Raw genomic sequence first — 23,172 nt, 5'->3', positions numbered from 1 at the left:
AAGGTTGTTTTTTTTTTTTTTTTTGTTTTTTTGGTTTTTTTATTTTAGGGAAGGGTTTACAGGGTGTTCAGGGTCTCACTACTATATCAGACTCATAGTGATTCGCCTGTTTACAGCCTCTCAAGAGCTGGGATTACAGGCGCGCGCCACCACGCTCAGTCTCAACTGCCACCTCTGCACACCCTGGGGGTGGGGCCAGCAGGGCAGGCCCGGGATCGAACCCCTGGCCCCTGTGCCTGCTTGTAGGTGCTTTACTCCACTGAGCTATTTGGCCAGACCTCAGAGGGGAAAATATTTTAAACCACTACAACTTATGGAATCTTTTTTTTTTTTTTCATAGAGAAATGGACATTATTTTTAGTGGTACCTAATACTACTCTACATTTAATATAGTTTTGGCACCAAAATAAGAATTTTGCATGCATTCTTTCATTTATTCACAATAAAATGGGTCTGTTTATCACTATTTTCCAGATAGCAATAGAGGTTAAAGGATTTCTCCAAGGCCACAGAGGAGCAGACAGTATGGTTACAAAATAAGGTAAATTTGACCTTTTCAGGAGCTAAGTCAAAGAGAAACGAAGTGTGGGATGCCACTTAATGTCACCACATGGCAGTACTTGCTACACAACTGTACCACTTAAACTTTTATAAAATCTTACCTTTGCTAAGAACAGAACCATCAAACCTTTCTACTGAATGGGGTTGAAATTCATCAAATTTGGCGTTCCATGCGAAAACTGTTCTGGTATTCTTCCTTTTCCTGACCCTACATGTAAAAGTTAGAATTTGATGGTGTCAACTGCTTCATGACTTGGGACCCTTTCCAGCCAGAACAATTTGGTAACCACCATTGTGCCTCTTGGAAGTAATAAAGAATAGGTACCAAGGTACCATCGTGTACCTAAGTTATGCTTACAAAACCTTTCTAATAAAACATTACCAAAGGTTTGGTTCAAGTACCTGGTTGCAAAACAGTAAAACTGACACATCCCTTTTCTCTTCTCTCTCTCTCTCCTTCCTTTTTCTTTTTTCTCATTCATCCCTCCTTCCCTCCCTCCCTCCTTCCTAACAGCACAACATCACTATGCAGGAATGAGAATACTGCTAGAAAATACTTCAAGCAATCTTTTTTTTTTTCATGATATTTTAATCTCACTGAAAGGTTAATACTTTCTCGAGTGGCATTTCCACACTGGAAGGAAACAGCTAATCTCCCCCAGCAGTGTCTAAGGACTTGGAGGAGACTGGGCCAGGCCCTGACTGCTCATCCCATCCATCAGGACAGGAGCTGCTATGTCTGAAGAAAATAAACTAACACATGCTAAAAACTGCTCCAACTATTGCAGTGATTAAAATATTGTATGCTGAATATTTCTATGGCCTAAGAAAGTGGATGAAATCAGCCAGGGCTAGATGGTGAAAGTGCCTAAGTATCTTGGAAAGGATTCTGATATCTGGCTAGAAATACATTAACTGTATCATTTTCCCAGCTGAAATGGTTCCTTTCACTGAAAATTTTTACATTTCTCTCCACACTTGATCTTAACCAAAAGGCTGAGAAGTGATGTACATTTCTCTCTAGACTGAAGCATCTCTAAAGAATTTCCAACTGCCAGGACAGATGGAGTTTCAAAATTTTTGTTTAAGACTAGAAAACACCAGGGACACTAGATAAATTATGATTGATAGTGAGAATTGTAATTCAGAAAAAAATCTTAGTCTTAATAATCTTAATCTTATTGCCTCTGGATACCTGAGATGTGTGGGTATCTATCTTTTCAAAACAGATTAATCAGTATTGCTATAAGCCTTTGAGAAGATGCAGTCACTTTGGGATCCTCCTGCCCTTGGTAATGGCCACATCTGCTCAGGCAGTTGTTGCTCATTCCTGCCAGGATTCACTTTATTAATCTTTCAATTGAAAAATGACAGCCTCACTCCAGTCCTCTTAACTGATTTTTAACCTCCGAGAAATGTAAGAGAGATTTTAGAACACTAACTTCTAGTCCAGTCATCCGAGTGCCTGGATGAAATTCTTCCAGATGAATCACAGCACCTTTATGTCTGCCCAACACAGACTAAAAAATAAATAAAAAGCTATTCCTTGAAACCACGTCTATAAAGTGTCAACTTAATAAGTAAAGCCATCCTAATATTTAAATCAGGAAATTTTAGACTTACACTTTATATTGTAAGTAGCACACTAGATGCATTAAGCTATTCCATCCAAAATTAAGGAATAAAAATGGAGAGAAAAGTAGAAAGTTGACTATATCAGTTTCTTGTGACTGCTGTAACAAATGACTGCAAAGTAGGCAGCTGAAAACAACAGAAATTTTTCTCTCCCAGTCCAGGACATCAGATGCCTGAAATCAGGGAGAGAACCTTCCCTACCTCTTTCATTTCTGGTGTCTCCTGCCACCCTTGGCCTGTGACAGCAGAATTCCCTCCTCTCCTCTCATTACATGACTTTATTGCTGTTTTACCCTCATCTTTAAAAGAGAAGATACTGAATTGAGGGCCCAATCCAGCATGACTTCATAGCAAGATCCTTAGTTAATTATATCTGCAATAACCCTATTTTAAAAAACTAAGTCACATTCTCATTTCTGGTTAGGAAAGGATTTTTGGTGCACAACAGTCAAACGCTCTAAACAGTTTTTTGTAAAAGGATAGTTTGATTCTCCTAACCCTACTTTTAAAAATCTATGCTGCATAATCAGAGGGCATGTAAAAAATTATTTTTACATAAGAACACACTAAGTTATAATACCTATTAATCCTCTAACTACATTTGGATTCAGAGAGAAACTTATGGGTCATCTTGTCCAGCCTCTTATCATAGTTCGATTACTCTCCATAGCAGAGATAAAATATTTTTAAATGCAAACGTTATAGTGGATAACAGCAGATATCACAATGTATTTCTAAAATACTTTAAATCTGTACAACATGGAACAAGTCTAGTCTCCTTTCTCTTTCCTAAATTTAATTCTTTAATGTTAATTAATTTCTTGATGATATTTCTCAAAGCCTCAAAATATAGTAACTCTCTGGCCTAGGTGGTTCTAAGGAGCTAGGAAAGCCCTGGACTGCCTGAGTTCAGATGTCACCCTGGCCACTCACGATGTGGCTGTGGACAGTCTTTCAAAGCCCTCGGCCTCTCCGTCTCTCTGTGCAGTGAAGGGGGCCATGCCATGCACTTATGCACAGCCCTGCAGTGTTCTGAGATAAGCCTCAGGACTGGGCCGGGCCTGGAGGACGTGAGCAGCGAGTCACCTCCATCGGGGGCGTTCTTCTCTGCCTCTCTAAACTTGGCATCCTGATGAAAACTTCAATTTGATCTATGGATAAAGCCATTTCTCAATTCCTCTCCTCCTCCCAGGCTCCTCTGTACAGCCACAGGAGGTGGGGAGAGAAAACAAAAGACTGTGGCCATGGGAGGTGGTCCTAAGGGTAAGGTGGTGTAGTTGTTCCTGAAAAACTGGGCTGTTCACACCTGTCATCCTTTCTGGATTTTTTTCACCAAGTTTAATTCTACCACCTACAATTCTTTTTTAAAATTATTATTGTTTTTAAAAGAAAAAAAAAATGAAAATATTAGAAACGATGCAGAATTTCACTAAGCAAGTTAATAGGAATTCAACAATGGCTGTTACACTGCATATTGTCTTCAAATTAGTTATTCAGAGGACCAGATATAAGCATGTAAAATTTGTAACAAAATATTTAAAAAGGGAAAAAAAATTCAAGCATTAACTCTTCTTTTTAATAGAACACTGATATATGAGCACCACTGTTTATAAGCAGCACAATTTGTCAAAGCTAAATCTTGGAAACAACCCAAATGACCATGACCTAGGACTGGATAAAGAGGCATGGGATTTTTAATACAATGGAGTATTACTCAGCTATAAAAAAAAAAAAAAAGATAGACTTGAGGCTCTTATAGGTACATGGATGCAACCAGAGACCATAATCATAAGCAAAATAAATTAGACCTGCATGTGTAAACATCATATAAGCTCCCCAGTACAAGAACTGGACAGAGTAATGAAAGCCAAAAGACACAACTAATACTGAGAAAGGGAAAGAAACTGCTCAAAGGGAAGGAAGAAGTGGGATGAGGGAACGGACCCTCTCCTGAAATTCTAACAAATTATAGTCCCTCTTTGCAAACCCAGATCTCCCAGGATAGAGCTGCTATCACCTAAAACAATGCAGATGAGCACTGGGAAAGGAATTTAAACATACACATATGCTCTTCTACTGGTGCTTCATGTTTGTGATTTTCAAACTCAGAGAAGGTAGAGTGCAGAGGGCTATCCAATGTTTACCTTTTACTGTGATAAGAAGAATGGAAATACTCTTTCTATATCTAATATGTATCACATTGCAAACTTGTGCTCAAAAAAGATCTACAAATTATGCTAGCAATATTAATTCTAAAAGTCCATGCAGACTCTAGGTTTGTGACCTAATCTGGGGTTCTAATTCCTACTGATACTTCAATAGGAAAACTTGATTGCTAAACTAACAAATACGTTGCTTCCAGAAAGGAGAAATTCAAAAATCCCAGATTACAGAAGAATTTTGGGAGTGGAACTTCTCTATGTAGTAGGATGATTGTATTACAAGTCTAAACATAATTTTATCAATGTAGGTAGACCTATAGATAAATCTAAACTTAAATCAATTTGTCAGTTAATGCCCATTCATTTTTAAATCAACTATTATGAACTGAATATATATGCCTTCCCAAACATATGCTGAAGTTCTTATTCCCAATATGCTAATAATATTAGGGGGCAGTGCTCTTGGAAGGTAATTAGTTTATGAGGGAGGAATCCCCATGGATGGGTCTAGTGCTTTTAGAAAACTGAAACTGGAGATGGCTCAGTAGACCTCAGTCCATCACGTGAAGATACTAGTCAACAGTTTCACCCCAAAGAGGGCCCTCATTAGAACTCAACCATGCTGGCACCTGATCTAGACATCCTGCTTCCAGAACTGTGAGACATACAGTCGAGCCACCTTAACTCCATTGCTAGAGTAGTCCAAATAAGATACCTTCTGTTATGATTTTTGTCTAGTTGTCCCCTCCAAAGCCTCATGTAATCATGGGGTGGTGTCTAGAGTTTGTGATTAATTCTTAATCCAATGCTAGGATTATGGGTGTGAGTTCTACCCTTGCCCTGGGGTGGGTAATCTGTATTACAATGTAAAGAGGGAAGAGAGGCTAGCTAGCTGCTTCCCTCTTTGCTCTTTGCTGTTTTCTGCTGTCATGAAAGGTTACACTTTGCTATGTGCTGCTCTGCCTTGGAGCCAGCTGAGTATGGACTGAAACCTTCACTAACTATGAACAAATAAATGAACCTTTCCTTCCTTAATTTGGGGTGTTGGATGTTTTATCCCAGCAATGAGAGAAGAGTAACTGAGACACCACCCCATACTGAATTATATTAAACTATCTCTAATATTTTTCATTGAAGTGACAGTTTTTACTGTTATTCCCACTAAATTTCTTTTTTGTTGTTCTTGTTAACCTAAGATTACCTTCCAGTGTGCTGGTCTTTTTTCAAAACTAATTTTTATTCTGTGTAGATCATCATTCCTCCTGGCTAAGTGTCATATGAAGAACTGACAAGCATGTTTTCTACAAAGTATAAAGGTACTGTTTTCAACAAATTTGATCACGAGCTATTCACTGTCTATCAAATTTGAAGACAGTTCCAATCCTTGATTCTCCTATCTGCTTTCCCAGCTAGCTAACTCAACAGACAGGGGGCTATATGGCCATCTGTACTGAGGATAACAATTGCAAAATAATGATAGTAGTTGTCGTAAGTGGGAATGTGATGGTTATTATGATGGGGAAAAGACTTGAGACAAATGATATTACATTATAATAACTATCGTCTTTCTCTTAATGCTTCTTTGTGTAGTCTTCCCTTAGGAGAGATGAATAAGATTAGGTAAATTTCTACATTTTAGCAAGAGCTTTTAATCACAAATGTTGTTTTAAAACACCAATGTTGTTAGTAACGAAACAAATAGTTACGAGTTTTCCTGGCAAGTCCTGTGAATAGAGGCTAAACAAGCGGAGGCAGAGGCAGAAATTGAGCTTGCATGGTTTTCTGGTTGCCTCTCTGCTTGGACAGCCAGCAAGCTTCTCTGGTAGGGGATTCTCTGCAATGGCACGAGCCCTGGAATCTCCCCCTCCTCTGCTGTGAAGGGCAGTCTCACCAGCTGTATGCAGACAGCAGAGAGGATAAGAAAAAGGATCAACAAATAAAGAAAATGGGAACACACTGTCAGTACAGTATTTATGCGTGGAGATGATCAGGAATCTCTCCTTCCTGCTGTATCTTTCCCACAGATATATCGATCCTCCCACCCCACAACATCCTCCACCTATCAGCCCCACCAGACTGTGACTTGAAAAATTATGTGTCAAATGCTTGACAGGAAAAAAATAAGAACCGTTTTCCCTGTTCTCAGAGTTTCATCCAGGCCTCAGGGTTTACGGCTGGCCCTGGCTCCCAAGCTGGCTCGGAACCTCTCAGACCAACCTCTGAAACCATTTCCTGCAGAAACTCACAGTGGATAGTGCATTAAGTCCAGCTACACCAGGACTCCAGCCAACCAAGGTTCCAAGGGACATGTGCTATTAGTTTTTTCTGACGTCAGCCTTAAGTATCCTAGTTATTTTGGATCTAATTTTGCTTCCATTATTCATGAATTTGTCCTTCTCCATGGAGTACCCATTTAAATTTTCTGCCTACATCACCTCTGGACTTAAAAGATCACTGCTTATATGACAATGCATTCTTTATCACTGAAAGATTCAGACATACAGAGCGACAGCTCTGAGGAGTACTTCACCAATGCTCTTCTACAGAGTGTTTCTTAGTCACTTGCAGAGCTTAAAATGTCCCCACCTAACACTAGAAATTCTTGCTTAAGAGAGACATAATGATTTATATTTTTAGCTGAGCTAGTGGTACACACTTCTAATCCCAGCTACTCCATAGGCTGAGGCAGGAGAGTTAAAAGTTCAAGGCCAGACTGGGTAAACTTAGTGAGACCTTGTCTCAAAATAAAATTTTATAGAGTTGGGTAGGTAGCTTAAGGGGAGAGTACTTGCCTAGCAGACCTTAGTTTCATCCCCAGTACTGGGTCAGGGGAAGGACACTGATTCCATTTTTGATGAGCCACCCAAGAGATTTTGATGCAGGTGGTTTAGAGACCACACTTTAGGGAATACCAGTACAGTAAAATGGCAGAGCCAAGACAGCATGCCATTACAATTCAGAGACCCGGTATCCCTTCTACATGGAAGGCCCACTTCACAGCTTCTACAGAAAATCTGGGTTTTTAGGGCATTCAGGCTCTGTTTCTGCCCCTGGCAAAGCAGAGCTATACTGTCTCTCACTCTCCACTGAGTCTCTCTTTGCACTCTTCCAGATGGCACTTGACCTCTTCACTAGCCAGCAGGAAAAGGCATCTGCTGGTTCTAAAACTGCATACACGCTGGCAACACCCTTCAATCCTCTTTTGCACCAGCTGATCCAAGCAATTTCCGCTTTCCTGAGCTGACACTTTTAACCAACCCTCCCTCAGATGTGAGAGGTTTCTCAGCTTCCCACTAATTGACATGTAGAGAGTTCAATGTCCAGCTTTAGGTTAACAACTCCATATACCTCACTGGGTACAAACAAATATAACCCTGTCTCCTGGAATGGTTTCCCTGGGAGAGGCCTTCTATACAGCAATGCTCCTCAAGTTACAAGCCCTTTTTGCTCCTGTTCAGACAAAGCCAACTGCACATATGCTCATTTCACAAATTATTTCAATGTGACTGTGACAAGAATTCCAGAAAGTGGCTCTTTTAGAAAAATGAACTACCTCAGTTTTGCACAGAAAGGGTCTAGCACTTCGAGATGGAGGTGCCCTCCCTGACACACAGGACTGCTGGGCACTGATACATTCTTACTGAAATAATGACTGGTAAGTGTGCTTTATTCCATACTCTGGATGTGACTGTGAAAAATAAAACCTGAGCATATCCACATTTTAAACACAGTGGAAACTATGAGAATAAAAATCACTAAATATTGTGCCTCCCAAATATGCATGCAATACACGAACATTGTACTTGCAAAAAATAAAAAAGGCTCTAGTGTGCCAAGATACTAAGCAATCTAGTCAGTGATGAAAAACAGCCAAACAAAGGGTTAAAGAGAAATCTGGCAAATAAGAAACAATTATATAAAAGGAGAAATCCATTTTTAAAGAGAAATGACTAAGAGCTTTTTTCTTTTTTATATCAATGACATCTAAGATGTGTTCTTCATACTCTGCAACAACAAGTGCAAAAACATAAAAAGAAGACAAGTTCTTTTCAAAAACAGTGAAGGTTGAGAATAACAAAAGTAAGGCACCTGTCACTGAGCACATATACATTTTAAAATTCTTGCACAGGACACAGGAAATGTAAAATTTAATACCACACTACATTCTTACATTACTATAGCTCCACAACAGCCTTCTGAACATACTGACAAATGGGCAAGAATCTTGCTGCTATGAAGGATTACTTAGAAGCTGCAGGAACTCATTCCCACTCCTCACAAGTAACCGTACACCTTAATGGGTAGTGATATAACTCATCTCTTTCTCAATACAAAGGGCATGATTACTTTTCCACTACACCCACACACACTCCCTAACTGAGATGTACTGGATGGAAACCAACACATCAGAACTCTGCTCTAACACAGTAAATTGCAGAAGGGAGATCACAGAGACCATCTTCTGGAAAGAGTTAGAACCTGAACTTTTACCAAGATATGACCTTGAAGATGGGAGGGTAGAGGGTGATGGCCATTTGAGATACCTAATGAAAGCTTGGAAGACAGAAGGAAATATACACAATTCAAAAACCAAGGAAGGACCTTTTGGCTGGACTTGGGCAAGGAAGAGCACAAGTTCTCAAGATCCATGAAGGTTGTGACTGAAGTGGCTATTTCCAGAATATGTGCTTAAACTGTTCTGTAAGAGACCCTGTACATACCTTCTATTCTGCAAAATAAAATCAACTACAAAGTGGAAAATTTCTTTATGTATTGAATACCATGGGGCCATGAGTGTAACACTTCTACTATTGAAGGAAATGCAACTATGAATAGTCACTAAGTATTCTGGGTTTATGTTGGGCCCATCAAAATGCCCAACTGAGTTTTATTAAAATGAGTATTGCAGATGCCTGATGACAGCTTGTTATGGGGAGAATTATGTTCTCTCAAGACAGACTAAGATTTCTAATCCATAGTATCTTGGAATGAGACCTTATTTGGAGATAGATTCTTTATACAGGTAATCAAACTAAAATGAGACTTTTGTCCAACATAAAACAGAGAAATTTTGGTCACAAGCAACAGGTACACAGTGAGTATATCAGGTGAAGGCTGGAATGATGCTGCCACAAGCCAAGTAACTCCCAGAAGCCAGAAGAGACACTGGAGCACACCTTTCTCCTTAGCACCTTCAGGGAAGCATGGTACTGCTGATGCCTTGGCCTAAGAATTCTCAGCACCAGAAGAGCTGTAAGAAAATTAAGTTTCTGTTCTTCAGGAAGCTCTGCAGAACTTTGTTGTAGCAGCCTTGGCAAACTAACACACAGGTGCTTTAGTAATTTGCTTGGACCATGTTGCTTTGATAATTAGTGACCCAAATTTTGCATATACATATTATATTATTCTATCTTCTCTCTCTCTCTCCATATATATCCTGTAGCTGACATTTTGCATGGTTTTATCGCAAAACAGCTATGCCCATGAATTATCAATGGTCACTTTCCAGTTGAGCTGCACGTGACAAGCAAACTTACAGCCTACAAAGCCTAGAACATTTACTATGTGGCCTTACCAGAAAAGCACCTGCTGAGCCAAATTACATACCGCTCACAAAATGCACGTGCGATTCCTATGGAAACCTTGATTCCTTCCCCTTCATGCCAGTGATCCACAGTTCACAAGTCCATACTATTTGCCAATCCTACTTCATACACTTGACTCAAGGACAATGAAAAGAGGTCAAGGGCTGGGGAGATAGCTCGGCAGTCTAAGCATCTGCCTGGCAAGGACTGGGTTTGATCCCTAGTTACCGCATGCCGTGCTGGCCCTAGAACCCCAGGTGTGCCATGCTGGCCCCAGAGACTGGGCATGGTGGCACAAACCTCTGATCCCAGCTGGGGAAGCTGAGATAGAATGATCACAGTGAGCCCGAGTTGCACAGCAAGAGACCCTGTACCAAATAAAACAAATAAATAAATAAATGATTTTTTAAAAAAAGGAAAAGAGGTTGAGCCTAGTACAAAATACCTTGAGTTTCTCTTAATGATGAAATGATGCAGTCATGATGCATCATTTTTAAAGAACCAAAAACAAATGCCACAATGTACTGATGCTAAGAAGGTTATACTTCCTTTTCTCCTATAGTGCACCATTGCAAGGGAGCATAACTGTAGTGACAGCCACTATCAAGGAGTCAGCTGAGAATGAACATTGTTTGTATACTGGAATCAAACCAAATGCACCAGGAAGAAAAAAACCATCTAAATTCAGGTAAATTGGAATATGACAGCTGCAGATTAGATAAGTCTTTACTATATAGGTCTTAAATATTTGAATATTGTGGCTTCAATTTTTTAAAATGTATTTAGTACAGGGTCTACAGGGTCTCACTATGTAGATCAGACTCGCAGTGATTCTCCTGTTTTCAGCCTCCCAACCACTGGGATTATAGGTACGCACCACCACACCCAGCCCAGTCTCAATCTGTCTCAGCACACCCTGGGGTCAGGGACAGCACAGCACAGTGGGTATCAAATCCCAGCCACTGCGCTCTACTAAGCAGGTGCTTTAATCCACTGAGCTACCTGGCTGACCCCCTAATTTTTATATTATATGACTATTAATGTACCTTTTCCACAGCCCCTATTAGACTAAATAGCTGATACTATTAATTCATTATCACCCTCAGGAGCTAACATACTGCTTGACCCACAGTGGACTCTGTAACACTATTTTATTGAGTGATAATGTGACTTGGATTTGTTTGAAGAAGCCCAAAGTGCAATGACATGACAGACATTCCTTCAGGTCACTTCATCCCACACAATAACATCCCATCATACGTTTCATTGAGGAGAAAGTTTTAGGTTGCAAACACCAAAAAGTCTTCAACTGACACTGAACACTTCTGTTGGACTAGGCAACAAAAACCTTACAAATAGATTTGTAAAATTCTGCAAGTGAACAGTTAGGGTCTGAAATATCTCAAAGACAAGAAAAGACAACGAAGTGCTCATTCAGATTTCACAAGATCACACAGTGGAGTAGCCTCGATGGGTCTTCCGCACAGTGTACTCACAGAGTGCTGGCTCTAGTGTCTTCTGCAGAGGAACTTATGCAGAGAAACCACAGAGTAAACTCTGCATGCTGCAACAAGTCAGGCAGGAAAGGGCTAAAAATATGCAAATGTATCTACCCACAGCGAATTACAAGAAAAAGAGAAAATGAACTTACAGGGCAAGAGTGTGCCTTAATAATTGTACGCATTAATAAATGCATGGGCTTTTCCAGATCAGGGGTATTTTAAACTAGACTTCTCAAATCCATTTTCTTGATACTTTAAGATGGGGGTGGGGGCAAGAAAACTGATCTTTAGGTATGAGAAAACTAAAAAGCATAATAGAAAATTGAAAGATACTAGTAAGATATCAGTTCATTTTATCTGAAGACAGCAAACACCATACCACTGCCACCTCAGTTCAGAGGATGACTGGGCAAAAATTTCATAAAGACAAATTTGAAGCCAAATCAATGATATTTTGAAAAAAGGTATGCTCTTTAAAGTTCACTAGAATAGCACTGGTGCAAGGATGTGGCACATTGGAGAAAGCAAAGATGCTAAGACAGGCTGGTACACTGCTGAATCAGAACGCCTGAGCTTTTCAAGCTAAAAAGGAGATGGTGCGTATCAATCAGTATCTTTGGATTTTAATTCTTTAGGGTAAGTTAAAGAGGCCAGACCAGGTAATCTCTAATATGCCTTCCCAACTCTAAAGTGCAAAGTGTTTCTTTAAGCAAATATCTCCCCCAACTGTTCTAAGAATATAACAACCATTCCAGAGCTTAGTGGTTCCATGATCAAATATTCTAGGAAAATAATGAAATACATAAAAAGTTGGACAAATGTTTTTATTACAAAACTTCAAAGACTTTTCTGCTAATTCATCTTGCTATTTTCCTAGTCAATACTACATAGTGTGTAGTGTTTCCCAAGTTTCTTTGAACAACAGATATTTTAATTCCTGAAACACTTTCAACATTTAATAGAACCAAGTATGTTACTGAACACATCATGAGAAAGGCAGCTTTAAACAAATTTTATGTATTTAAAATGAGACGCTGAAAGATTTAAAACACTTCGTAACAGTCTGGAGCATCTATTTCAGAAACCTTCATAACACCTCTACATGTCATATAGCAAGTGATCTTGCATTAACTTGGTGAACCTTTCAGGCTGAGGAGTGAAGAACAGCTAGGTAAAAGAATAACTTCAGTTTTCCCAGTGAGAACTGCATTTCACCTTTAGCTTTCTCATCACAAAGGATACTTTCTGTTAATGAACACAATCATCACATTCTTCTACCAGTACTACAGCTATAGGATTTCCTTGACCCATCCTGATCCATTCTCCAAGATCCTCTTTTGTATAAACTGACCTTGGAGGAGACACTCCAAAGGAGGAGAGAAGCTAGAGAGTGGCTATGTGCCTAAATATGTCAGACAGTGTGTCAAGTTCTGTCCCATCTATGACTCCACTTAATTATCTCAACAACAATGAAAAACTATTCTCTCTCATTTTGCCCAGGTAAAATTTAGATCCACAAGGTTAAGAAACGTCCTCACAGTTAGCAAACTAAGAAAGTGATGTTGAGATGCACCTATGAGCACCTTTTTGCCTTTCAAAGATGTGTTGAAATGGTTTGATAGTGTTTTTGAAAGTTAAATTTGGATTATAGTTCAGATTTTAAAAATTCACATTCTATTTTGGTGTGTGATTCATGGTTGAAGTCTCAAGTGGGATTTGATTTATACAAACATAGGTTAGGGAGACAGAACTCATGCAAGAGCTACGCCTTGATCATTATAGCCATCTGAATGCTCCGGTTCTGACACACAGGTATTATCTCATGTAACCCTCCCAACAACTCTACAGGCAAGAGGGGTTTTATTTTGTTTTGTTTTGTACTACAGATTTGAAAGCATAAGTGTATTGTAGCTTTAAGATTTTACTGCAAGTTAGCAAAGACTTTCTTCTTACCTCTCTCCTAAGGATATATATATTTGCATTTTATCAGAAACTCCAGTTCCTCCCTATTCTGAAAGTTCATTATCTCTTTTGATTTGATCTTTCTCAGCCTTCATGAAACTATTCTCAATTTTCACACCAGTTTTATCACCTTACCAATTCTAAACTCCATTTAACTCACTGTCCTGACCCCCACCCCCAACCAAGACTCAAAATTTATGTCACACTCTTTAAGCTGGAATCCTTCCTTTGTTGCCTGTTCAGATTGCCCAAGTTCTTTTACTGAAATGCTCGTTCATAAAAGGTTGAGCTTCATTGGTCTTCTTCCTCATCTCTGGTGTAACTCACCTCCTTCTGCTATCAGCGACAGGAACTTCTCTGTGGAGATCCCTTTCCGGTAAGACAAACCCCACCTCAATCATTCTCAAAAGTAAAACCCATTTCTAAGTATTCTCCCACCCCCACTTTGCCTTATAATTAGTATGATGCCAAAACAGTCTTGTCTCCAGGCTGTTACCCTCAAATCTGGAGGAAATCTCTTTTCTTCAGGTGTCTGATTTTCCAAAAGGCACAGCTCTTCACTCATCTACTCTTTAAACCCCTTGGAATGTGCCCCCTTCCTGCTCCACCACACACATAGGACTCTATTGAAATTCCTGTTTCAAAAACATACAAAGACTTCCCGATAGACATTAGCAAGCCTCCTTCACCCAGCCTTTGTCTTTCTTGAACTCCAGGCAATATTAAACAGAGCTGACCACCTTTCCTGGAAAGAGTTGTGCTCAGGCTTCCTAGACACTCAGGATTCTCCCAGTGTCTCATCATTTCTGCTCCCCCATCCCCTTGCCCAGACTCATTCTACTCCTTCCTAATAGACTCTGTATTCTCTAGCTGTCTTCTTTTCATGACACCCTTGCTCCCTACAGTACTTTAATCTATTCCTGATGTTTCTCTCTCAAGGGCTCATTATGGCTTGCTAAAATTTTATGTCTGGGACAGTAAAAGGGGAGATTAATCATTGCCTTTCTCCAGAAGCTACTTTACTATGATGGGGTGAACAGGAGATGACCGCACAACTGCCGTAGTCCTGTTCAGGTGAGAGACATTTTAACTTAAACAGTGCACTGGTTATGCTTTGATGAGATAGTTACAGAGATGTGTTATCCAGAAAGAGGTGTGCTGTACATGTATTACACATTAAACAATGTCAGGATCTAAGGCAAATGAAAAATCCAACATATCTAAGCGAGGCAGCCTACACACTGACTTCAAAGCAATCCCAAGGAAGCTGTAAGAAAACGTTTACAACCCATCTCACAGATTCAAAGTGAGCTGCTCCAGTGGTTCTCACTGGGAGCACAATTAGTTGTTTAGGCTGGACAATTCTTTCTTACAAGAAACTGCCATGGACACTGCAGGACACTGCACTCCTGGTGTCTGGATAGTGAGTACAAGAACAATTCAGTAATCCCTCCCCATTTTAACATCTAAAAAGAAAAAAAAAATGTAGAAAATCTCTAACAGAAATCTTCCTCATCACTGAGCCCAGCAAGCAAGGTTACAGCAACTTTTCATTTTCTATCCTTTAAGATGAGAAGCCTATGATCTTTTCTTAAAACCCTTCCTTTCCCAGTCAGTAAGTTACCACTGTGTCAGTTCTTTCTGCACAGTGATTCTGTTCCATTTACTACATCGGTGCCACCATAACCCCATTTTATATCTTTACTTTACCATCTTCTGGACTCAAGTTCTTTTCTCATTTTAGCAAGTTTGATCCTATAGTCTTTTGCCCTCTAATCTCCACTGTACATCTAATTATCAGGGTTGCTCACTACTTCCCTAGAGAAGCCCATGTTTCCTAGCTTCCAAGCCACTGTTGTAACGTTCTGCTTGAAATGTCACCTTCCACTGGGCAACCAACATCTCACCCCAAGCTTAAAGAGCTGACATTTTTAAGTCCTCTTCCACAAGCAGTCACAAATATCTTCTGGCAAACAATTCTGTTTGACAAATCAATAAAAGCCATGGATTTGGCCCTACCAAACAGCCAACACAGGTAGCACTTTACATACAATTTTAGGGGCTTTATACATTCAAGTATCTATGCCATGTAGTTGTTCCTTCTATCTACAATCTAACCACCTTCTTTGGTTCCTCGCCTTCTCTCCGCTGTTAAAACAGCTAGCTCACTGCTTTCTTGGCCAGCCTCTTGCCCCTGCATGCCACCTCTTTGTTTCTTAAGGACTCCTGTCTGTTTCAAAAACCACTTAACTTATGCAACACACTGGAAAACTATTTTAACACAATGTTTCTGACTTTCAGTTCAACTTCCAGTTAAACAAAATAACTAATTGACACTCTTAGAGTTGCTTTGATACATTTGACCTATAAAATGGAGTCTGGACAGTAGAGAAACAAAGTATTCTCTAGAATATTTGAATAAGCAGGACCTGGTTGATCATAAGTGGTCTCCCAAAGAGGTGATTTATAGGCAGTTCTACAAAGAGGGGAAAGATAAAGATCAGAGAAAGGATATACTAGATGGTGGAACTGATATGAAGAAAATAATGGAATTACAGAATCTGAGTTAAAGCACTGTTTTTTGTTTTTGGGGTTTTTTTTTTGGCAGAACCAGGCCTTGAATTTATCCCCTTGCGCTTGCCAGGGAAGCGCTTATTCCACTCAGCCATCTCCCCAGCCCTAGAATCTGAGTTAAAGCAAAACCATGAACTTAAGTACTGGCTCCCTCAACCTGCATACCACAGAAGAATGTATCTTGAAGATTTTTTTTTTTTAATTGATGCTCAAGAACCTACTAAGGTAATGCTGGGTTCTTCCCTCATTCAGCTCAGCCTCCACTTCCCTTTCTACCTTTCCGCGCCCTGGAGATCCTTTGCCCCCACTTGGGCAGAGCACACCTAAACTCCCTGACCTACAGGCACCCTTGAATTGCAGAGTTCAGTGACTGGGACTAGGTTGTTACAGGACTTCCTTGCCCCAAAGAGGAAGTATGTACAGTATGTACAATATTCAGCACACACACACACAAAAAAAAATGGTTAAAGGAAGCTCTAATTTGATGGGCCTTGCTTTTTATTTATAAAATTCTTACATGCAGTATTGCAATGTAATAGAACATGAAATTGCAGAACTACACAGTGCAATCCACAAATAATTACAGTACTGTGTAAACAAGGTGTTGTGTACAAAAAGACATTTAGGCTCTATACACAAGATGTACCAGAACTATATAAAAGAAAAAAATAAGACAAATCATAAGTCACAGCACCAGGTCCTAAGTCAAAACTGTCATGAAAGAGGCAGGTCCTTAAATGAGGAATATCTATACTTAAATGCACCTAAGTCAGATGAAAATTGGCAATTATGATAATTATTCAACATTCAGAATAGCTACCCTCTTGAAAAGTAATCTAGAATATGAAATTTCAAATATATAGCTACATTTTCCCTTACCAACCTATTTACATAAATTTGTGTTAAAATGTTTTGAAATCGTTCAGAGGGCGTGTTTAAAGCACTGAACTGGTACCTTTAAAATGTTTTTAGAGCCTTTGAAGGTCTGTTTCATGTATGTAGAAAAACAAAAAATATGAACTTATTAAATGTATCTATCAGAAATAATTTCTGAAAAGGTGAAACAGGAATTTCTAAGAAGTAAAAATAATAGCAACATTATAAAAAAAAGGAAAGGATCCTCACAACTCAGGCAGGAGGAAAAAGTAGTCTCTTTGTAACTTTTATTGTATTTTTTGAGATAAAGCTTGTCTAGGCTGGCCTTAAATTCCTGGGATCCACAGATTTTCCTGTCTCAAACCCCTGGGTGGCTGGGATCACAGGTGAGCACTGCACCCAGATCAACACTACTTAAGAGATTTTTTAACATGAAATAATACTCTGGGGCTTCACCACAAGTTTTAGACATTAAAGATACTAAATTGTTCCAGATTATTTTCACATTGTCCTTTTCTCGATAACCAAAGAACTGTATGTTCATTGTAAGGGGAAAGAGGGACTAGAAAGTTAACAAAACAAAACATAATAGTGTAAAGGATCAAGAGAAATAACCAGGACACTATAACAAAGTAAACCACTTATAAATATTATCATAATTCCCAATTTTTTAAAGTTACATATTAGAGACTGTATTATAAACACAATGCACATAAAATAACCTTTCCCAATTGATACTACACTGTTATGAAATTTACAATTTTAAATAGAGTATTAATAAAGATTCAGACATTATGGTACTATTTCATAATATCAAGTTGTTGCTGTGTTTTAATGTGATGAATAGTGGTTATCTTCATTCATTAATTTAATCCAGAATTCAGTTTTCCCATTTAATTCTTTTTACCTTGTCTTCACTCCAGAAAAAGTTCTTTCTTGTCTGCAAGATATCTCTTCCAGAGTTTACCAAGCATTTGGAATGTGTTATGCAAAGCATTCTATATAGTTACAAGTTTAAAAACAAACACCCACCAAACACCTACAAATGTCAAGAACCCCTCACAAAGTTTATTTTTTCTGAGAAATGCAAAGACGGCATCTTGGCATCTTTGAAAATCAGACATACAGTTAAGACAAAGGAAGGAATTCAGGAAACAATGACAATGTACGAACAAATCTGTCACTTTTCAGGCAATTTAAAATGGTAGCATTTTTCATGGCCAAGAGTGATCAATGCTCTTTTTACTCTCTGCATTCAAATGTTTGAATTAAATATGGAAGACTGAAGGGCTTTTCTTCTCTGAAGAGAAGGCATAATGTATAACAGGAACACAACCCATGAAGAACTGTTTAGTAATGATGAGGTCTACTCTTGTAACTCCTTTTGGTTCTTCTTTTTCTTTAATATGGTTGAGAACTTCATCTTCCACCTCTAGGTCTTTAACCTTTTTGAGGCTGCCCACATTTCTAAACAGACTCTTTTCTTTAGTGGCTGTAAACAGGCCCATTCTTAGGAGATTGTGCCAAGGTCTCCCAGGACCACACAGCGTCTCCTAGGACCACCTGCTGTTGCTTGCTCTATGGGGACATTAATAATAATAACAGCTCCACCTCAGAGGGATTAACAACAACAACAACAACCCCGAGAAGTGCACAGTATTATCTTTACTTAGCAGTAACTGAGGTTTAGGAAGGTTAAGTCAAAATGTATGCAAACGTAGAGCCAGAACTTAAACCAGAGTCTTCCAGTCAGATTGCGTGCAGACAGAAGCCTGAACCCCATGGCTTAGGAAGGTAAGAGTGAAGTCTGTGTTACTGTCAGGGATTACAAAATCATGCTGAGAGGCAAACATTTAAGTGGAAAAAGTAGGAATAGCCTGCTCTACACACATTTCTTTTTAACAGTTTTAAAAAGTGAACTGCTTTCCCTGAGAAAGAATTGCTGGATTTACCAAACATACAGCATGATAAAATACTTAAGATGCTCATATAAAAAAATTACTCACTGTTTAACTGAAATTCAATTTTTCCTCAGTGTCCAGTTTTTATCTGACAACCCTAGAGTAAAGGCCTTTATGAAACAAACAAACAAATAAAAAAACAAAACCACTAATAAATTGCAAAGCTGAAATCCAGGATCCCCTAGGCACCACATGTCTTTGGGAGGCCAAAAATAGGGAAGTGTAAGAATGCTACAGCTGCTCTTAACCGAGTTTCCTTCTCCTTTTCCTGCTAGCAGATACAGCCCTGGATCCACGACCTGGCTCTCACTAACCGGACCATTTAATTTCACTGCCTATGTAATTCCCAAACCTTTCTCTACTTCATACAGATGTCATGAGGATTAACTGTAACTCATGTTGAGAGGGGATATCATGTAGATGCTTAAAATATTTTTTGTTCTGGCTCAGTATTTTAAACATATTCTCATAAACTCGAAGAATTTAATCGTACCTATTATCAAATAAGTGTTCAAAAGTAATATAATTACCAAAACAGGTGGCCTCGTTTGCAACTTACAAACCAACTATGGAAAACATATCAAGATGCCAAAAGGGATGCCTGGCAGAAAGCGTGCAATTAGTGGTGAAGAATTTTATGTTTGTCAAAGGTTATGGATAGATATTTAAAATCTAGTCCTTGACTCATAAGTATTAACTGATTACAAATATAAAAAGTTGGTATAATATAAAAAGAGCAACAATATAAACCAATTTAATTTTCTACTTCCCCCTGAAACTCCAGTGTCTGGACTTGAATATGTTTACCTTGGTGTGAAAACAACAAACTGAGATAGGCTCAAACCGTGTTGCTTAAATATTTTCCATGTATAACTTTAATCTTCAAATTTTACCAAAACACAATCTACTAAACGTGAAATGCTGTGAACAGAAACTGCTTGAAGAGGATTAATCAACAGCTTTGTATGTCATCCTTCAAACAAGGCCAAACACTGAATCACTGCTGAATTCTTCACGTGCAGCTACACCCAGTTAATCCTCAAGAAGGCAGAAAACTATGTAAATCTACTTAAACTGGGGAGATAAACTTCACTCATCAAAAGCAGCAGCACTTATCCAGTACTCCTTACTAAAAGGCAAGACCATCTAAAGCTATAACCGTATATAACAATTCTTATACTTACTCCTCCACCTCCAAAACCCGACTGCAAATCACTAGGACAACACATTACTTAGCAAAAAGAAGGTTTTGCTAAATTCCGCAATTTGAAAAAACCAAACCATATCACACCACTGAGTCAACTATCTCAAGAAAGCAGTTCTAAACTGGAAGGAAACATGAAAACAGAAATAGCTAATAAAAAAACTGTAAGTAATATAACACAAAAAATGGAGATATAATAAGCATTTTCTAGCATTTAAAGTGTCTTAAATATATAGACTTCTCTTTCGAAACACTAAAGTATTTTCAAATTATGTAAGTCCTGATAAGTGGTTTTTCATTTTGGTTTTCTGGGTGCTGCTTTCAAATAATCAGACTGGAACTACTTAATGAATAGCACGTATCTTAAAGTCACAAGCAACAGTAACAGAATATGACTATTTTTTCAATGAGACTTGACTCAACAAACTTTAGAGACTTGACTCAACAAACTTTATCAACCCCACTCAACAGCATCTCTCCCTGACCTTAGCTGAGCAGGTGTGTGTCAAGAGTGCTCACAGGCCTGAGATGCAGGAAAATCCTGTTTCTCCTACATGACTCTGGAAATTCGTGCTCCCTGATTCCCTGGCTACAGCACGTGGGGGCAGGAAGGGGGTTTGAGCCACCTACTTCTGCCCTGACTGAAACTGGCTGCCTCCTATGTAAGTAAAATGTTAAAAAGTCTAGTGTTTTTATAATCATGCAGGAAAGCAAGATTTTTACATCAGTCTTACTTCCAAACACTAGGAATCCACCATCCAGATCATTTGTTTATTTCAACCTTCACCTTCTATTTCACAACCTCCACTCATTCTCTCCAAAAAGGTGGGAAGAATCCCTAACTAGACTCACAATGAGACTCATGATGGCAATGAGCAAAGACACAGCTATTCTGTACAAGTCTGTAGGGTGACAGGCATGTCATCAGGTCGTTCTAGTGTGAGAGTTTCACGGGCCGGATGGTCAGGATGCAAATCCTAGCCATGCACTGTGGATGGCAGAGATTCTAGGCAATGATGTTCATCCACACTCAGTGTTAACTGTAAAATGGAGACACTAGTGTTTACCTGCCTCGTCACAGGACCGTCAAAACGAGGGTATCAGTTAATTCACATATGGCATTTAGAACAGCAACCTGCAGGTAGTAACGTTCATAATGATTTTTGGTTATTACTATCATGTAAGTAGAATAAAAGTGATTCTGGCCCATTTTATGTTTTCCAAAGATGATTTTAAAGTATTCTTCACATTCATTTTTTTTTCCTCAAGAAAATTATCTTAAATCCACTCCAACAGCTGAAAACGTATTTCTAGATAAAAACTGAGCAGCATTATATACCTAAAAATTACAATTCTTTAATCAAAATGGACAAATGAATATGAACCAAAAGGTGCAAACATAACATCAGGAAATCTTATAAAAGGCATTAATTAGACTTCTCATTTAGGCTAAGCCAGAGTGAGATCACAAAGTCACTCATGGTAACCACGTCCCTGCTCTGGAAGTGTGCTTTTTCAATGAATGGCTAAATACTAACAAAAGAAACCTTTGACTCAAATACCACTGGTACCCCGGGTCTTGTGTCTGTATAATGCCTACACATTCATTTCTTTCTTTGCCTATAGAAAAAAGAAAGTCTGTTTGTTTTTCTGATTCAGTCAGCCCTTTTAGTCTTTGAATCTAAGGAGAGCCCAGTGAAAAGAGAGCATCTTATCAGCGTGCTCCAGCCAGCGGGCTGTCCCCCCTCCACACACAAAACCTCCAGCCCTCACAGCAAAAGGCCTCGCCCCTCCGAGCCTTTTCCCATTTCAGAGCTGACACCCTGCTGGGTTTCGGCAACAAATAAATGAATACACAAGGCCCTAACATAATTAGCCATCTCTTCAGGTAGAGGTAGGTAGGTGGGGAAGGAGGGCTTGGGAGGATATTTATTGGAAATTGGCTCCACTTAGGAAGTTGATGAGAGCACTTAGTTTAAATGAAGCCACATGAAGTGAGTTGAGAGGTCCTGGTTTATGAATTTGGCAATTTTGGCACATATTTCAGGCCAGTCACCAATGCAGATGTTTTTTTTTTTCTTAAAGGTACTTCTTGGCCCAGGTAAAAGTTCCACTGACTTCGACAAGAAAAGCACAGACTGGGGGTGTTTACTCTCTCAGGAAAAGTTAGCATGTAAAAAGAACCAAACACTGGAGAACAGAAAACATCACTTTTTGACACAGCCCAAATGTTTGCAGGTAGACAGATTTCGCACATACTAAGAGGAAAACAAATCCCACGACTTCAGGGGCGAGAATTTAACACAGTGCCTAACCGTGTGAGCACCTACAAGACGGCCACCAGACATCGCTGTCATTGTCATGATTTTAATAAAGCCACATCTGCATGGAAGGCTCAGTTCGCTTGGTATCATTACTGGGATAATAACTTAATTGATTTGTCTCAGTGGCTAAGGCTATAGACAAGACATTTATTATGGAGGAAAAATATCTGCAATCCTGTTTGTGTTTTCTCAACAAGCATTTTACCACTGACCTCTAAATCAGTTTAACCTTTTCTAAACAGACCTGCACATTTTTTACATAATTTAAAGCTAGGTTTTGTTATTCCTGCTGCCGACTCTGTGAGATTTATCACAACATGGCTTCAGTAACCTCCTTTTAAAAACAGATGAAAAACAAAACAAAAGAACACAACTATAAGCTCCTAGCTCCACGCCTTTTCCCGGCAGGGGATTTTGATCTAACCGCTGAAGTGCCTTTGGAGTTCAATCTGTTAAAAAATGTATGAAACGGTATTAAAATAGGAAAAGGCATGTGTATGACTCAGGCTAATGCCAGTATCTCTGCAACTAGGTTGTCACTGGATTTCCCTGTGCTTCGAAAAACCGAAAACCTTGAGAAAGTGACAGTAGAAGTTCCTGTTTCTTTCTCTCTTTCTGCTTTTTTTTTTTAAACGAAGGAGGGGGCGCGCGCGAACACACACCACACTCACACTCACACTCACACACTCTCCGCGTCTTCCGGGTTTCCTACAAATCACACAGGTCCTCTGAGGTTCCGAGCGGGGACCGCACACCCCGTTACGACTTTCCCGAGCCCGTCCGCACACAAAGGTGTGGGGGCAGCCAAACTTGTTGCGGGCCGCGG

The 23,172-nt window shown here is 39.2% G+C and overlaps 1 protein-coding gene across 11 annotated transcripts in view; it reads right to left on the bottom strand.

Annotated features, from left to right (window-relative positions):
- Positions 1-23,172, bottom strand: part of Rbms1 (RNA binding motif single stranded interacting protein 1) — a 215,789-nt gene that overhangs the window by 100,205 nt on the left and 92,412 nt on the right. The window contains exon 1 of one of the 11 annotated variants that reach the window (XM_023713734.1): positions 23,030-23,121. The exons of the other annotated variants lie outside the window; for them this stretch is intronic. The gene's annotated coding sequence lies outside the window, so the exon portion shown is untranslated. Of the gene's footprint in view, positions 1-23,029; positions 23,122-23,172 lie in introns of those variants that run through there. 11 annotated transcript variants of the gene reach the window in all.

This window comes from Octodon degus, unplaced genomic scaffold (assembly GCF_000260255.1).
Source record: "Octodon degus isolate 3935 unplaced genomic scaffold, OctDeg1.0 scaffold00032, whole genome shotgun sequence".
NCBI lineage: Eukaryota > Metazoa > Chordata > Mammalia > Rodentia > Octodontidae > Octodon > Octodon degus.
Note: the sequence above shows the minus strand (reverse complement) of the source record. Positions and strands in the feature narration are given on the sequence as shown.